Genomic DNA, 3921 nt, shown 5'->3' on the forward strand with positions numbered 1-3921 from the left:
CAAGAAACTAGTAAAGTAATGCATTACTTTTAATTTTACAGGAAAATACCTGAGTTACTTTTTTTTTGTGAATAAATGGGAAAACAATTTATTCACTGACACCTCTTCTGTCCCCGTTTTGAGATAAATTGGGAGTGAGGTGCAGAGTTAAAGGTACTTCCTTCAGGCTGAGGCGTACTAATTTCACTTTTGGTGTAAAAGGCCTTTACTCTCTAAAAAATGCTGGGTTAAATATAACCCAGCGCTGGGTTAAAAAGGGACAAACCCAGCTATTGGGTTGTTTTGACCCAGCGGTTGGGTTGTTTTGAACCCTTGCTTGGCAACAAGGTAAGTGGGACTTCCTGAAAGGAGTGAACTGAAACAAGCAGCCCCTCTTTAAATGTGCAAATAATGTTTATTGCACATGCAGACACACACAGAGAGAGAGAGGGAGAGCTGCAAATCAGTTGTTTTTTTCTTTTTTTGATCTCCTTTATGGTTCTCTGCCTTTTATGTGTCAGTGTGTCATTTTAGGCAGTAATTCATTTCAGACAAGCATTTTTACCACCTTTGGTTGTCTTTTATCTTGTGATGTGTGGTTGGGGTGTGTTCTGGTTTAACTGCTCTAACTGGTTTTGCACTGGATTAGATAGCGCCCCCTAATGGCCCTAATGTAGCCAGAAAGCCTTGTCTGATATTAAAGGAAAGTTCCTGAGTTCAGTACAGGCTGTTACACAGAACATTTTGACTTGTCCCTCAAGCAAAAATCACTGTTAGTAGAGAGACAGAAGGATGAAAAATGACTAAGAGGAAGGGAATATGTAACTGAATGCTGAACCCTGTAAAGCCTGACATATGAGAAATAATTTGAAAATTTTTTTTTATATATATATATACAGTGGGTACGGAAAGTATTCAGACCCCCTTAAATTTTTCACTCTTTGTTATATTGCAGCCATTTGCTAAAATCATTTAAGTTAATTTTTTTTCCTCATTAATGTACACACAGCACCCCATATTGACAGACAAACACAGAATTGTTGACATCTTTGCAGATTTATTAAAAAAGAAAAACTGAAAAATGCTCAGTATTTAGTAGAAGCACCCATTTGATCTAATACAGCCATGAGTCTTTTTGGGAAAGATGCAACAAGTTATTCACACCTGGATTTGGGGATCCTCCGCCATTGAATACTTTCCGTACCCACTGTATATATATAATTTTTTTTTTTTTAATGGAACAGTTTAAACAAAATCTTTAAAAAAAAAAAGGTATCATATTTGATACATCAGGCTTTTATTGCTCATATAGTACAATATAGTGAGAATATGGAGCTTAAACTCGAAGAGGAACAAACACACATCAGTTTTATTCAGATGCCCAAACTGAGCAAAATAAGTGATTTGGTGCAGTTGCTGATATTTATATTGTCAAAAAGATGAAATTCTTTTGTGAGATCTTTATAACGGCAGACTACTTGCCAAAAATACATATGAATATCAGCTGTCACTCTATATCTCACAATAGTATGTCTTAAAAAAGATGATATTTAATTGTTTAGTTTTATGATCAAAGCTCAGTAGTTTTTATTGTGGTGGCAAAACATATAATGCACTGCAATACAATGACGACAGAGAGATGAACAAATAAATGTTCCTCAAATGTCTGATGGATCATATTTGATTTGTATAAAAATTATGTATGGAGAATCAAGTAAACTTTACTTTATCTTGAAATATTAAGTTCTGTCATGACAACTCTCGGAGGGATTGGCATGGTAATGTACATGACAATGTTAATGTATTAACATTTATGCTTATGTCAGTAAAGATCAGTCAGTGAAGATTTCACAGCATGAGGACACATGTATCTGAAGCAGGACATATGTACAATAGTACTAAAAGGCCTTTTACTTTGCTAAAAAAAAAAAGTGTATAAACTATAAAATATCAGATGACGGAAAGCATGTAGTAGATTGTGTGCAACAGGTTTTTCAGGATGTTGTTCATTTAGAGCCCTTAGATATTTGCATATCAAATATGATGCAGTAGGCTTCATTGGGATGAGCTTTTGTGTCATCATGCAGTTACCACAGAGAAACATTTCAGCTCTTCCCTGAGTGTTTACAGTAATGCATTTACAGTGAAAGTAAACTAGGCCAGCACTCCAAGTTAGAAAGATCTCATTGATGTACATTACAAGCTGTCAGAATTTCTTGGTGCAGCAAATTGCATACTTTTGCTCAATTTGGGCCTCTAAATGAAATTAGATCTGTTTTTCCTCCTTCAGTTTGATCACCATATTCTCCTATATCATTCTATATGAGCCATAAAATGTATCAAACATGATGAAAAACGTATGCAAACTTTTCTCTAAATACTGAATAAATTGTTCCATTTCAAAAAAATGAGATTTTTCAGACTATCATGTCGTACGTCAGGCTTCACAGGGTTAACCCAGAATGTTTCATAAAATCCTAACAGCTGCTTAAAACTATTCTCACTCTTCTTGGTTAATTTGTGTAAAACTCTGTAAGGACAACAATGACGTACTGTATTTGAGGGTAGTTTCACTTTATTAAGAAAATGTCTTTCAAGAACACAAAACATTACTATTTAATATGAATATGAAATTGTGTTTGTACAGTCAGACATGGCTGCTGAGAGGGTGATCACACATGAAGAAGGGGAGAAGCTGGCTAAGGTATGAGCGTACATGAATGTAACATGTCCATTTAACTGCTATTACAAATGATCAGTAAACATCGCAGTTTGTTTAACTGCAATGCTCTGCTTTTTTCTTTATTGAAGGAATATGGAGTCCCTTTCATGGAGACAAGTGCCAAGACTGGTGTCAATGTGGAACTCGCTTTCCATGCCATAGCAAGGTTTGAGGTTTTCTATATATATATAATATAAACATTAAGTGAATTTGAAACAATTGTCACTGTTACTATTGCTTGTATGCCGATTGAAACAAGTATTAAACATCAGCATGAGACTCCTTTTATTTTTTTTTATTTTTTTAATAATCACTAGGGTCTCTTGACAAGTAAGCGACTGCTTAGTCCGAGTACCCTAGTAACTGCCTAGACATGCCCTGGCAACCAACAAAAACAAATTAGCAACCACATACACTGTGTAAAATTATATTTTGAAGTTGTAAATAAAACTGATTATTAGAGTACATTTGACAAGAAAATGCTCTTTCAGTTTTTATACGTCAAAATTTAAACTTCATTTTTAATTCAATGTGTTACTTGCCATTTCTTGGTATTAATTATTTGTAAAATTTCAATTTTTTTCACCCTATAGTTTGCCAACAACCACTCAGGACAATTTAGCAACAACTTTGTAATACTAATGCAAAAGACTGCGTGTTAACATACTTTTTATTAAAGAGTACTTATGTAAATATACCTAAATGTGTTTTTTTTTCTTCAGACAATTGCGTATTAGTTTGATATTAATATAATAGTAATTAAATGATTAAATGGTTGTGTTATAGTTTAAATTTATATTAAATGCAATTAAATTAACTTATGAGTGTTTTTGACCCACTTATGTAGGACATAATCACATCATTATATGTAATTATTACATATAAAGTATAAAAATACTTCTATTGTCTGTAAAATATGGTTAAAGTGCATTGCCAAATGTACTGACAAGCATTCATGGTAAACTCAAATAGAATTTAATGCAATTTCTATTGAAACCTGCATGTCATTTATTGAAATATGTTTGTAATTACACATTTGTAGTTGCACTTTAGTACATTTAAAATGTATTAACTTTAAATGTTATTTTGAATAACACACTATACATTGCATTAAAGCATGACAAAAGACTATTAAAAATTATTTATTTTCACTCTAAAAAATGCTGGGTTAAAAAGGGACAAACCCAGCTATTGGGTTGTTTTGACCCAGCGGTTGGGTT

At 33.2% G+C, this 3921-nt stretch overlaps 1 pseudogene; it reads left to right on the forward strand.

Moving 5' to 3' along the window:
* LOC107748867 (ras-related protein Rab-37-like) overlaps window positions 1-3921 on the forward strand; it is a 16128-nt pseudogene that overhangs the window by 11127 nt on the left and 1080 nt on the right.

Source organism: Sinocyclocheilus rhinocerous, unplaced genomic scaffold (assembly GCF_001515625.1).
Source record: "Sinocyclocheilus rhinocerous isolate Xijiao unplaced genomic scaffold, SAMN03320098_v1.1 scaffold350, whole genome shotgun sequence".
Lineage (NCBI taxonomy): Eukaryota > Metazoa > Chordata > Actinopteri > Cypriniformes > Cyprinidae > Sinocyclocheilus > Sinocyclocheilus rhinocerous.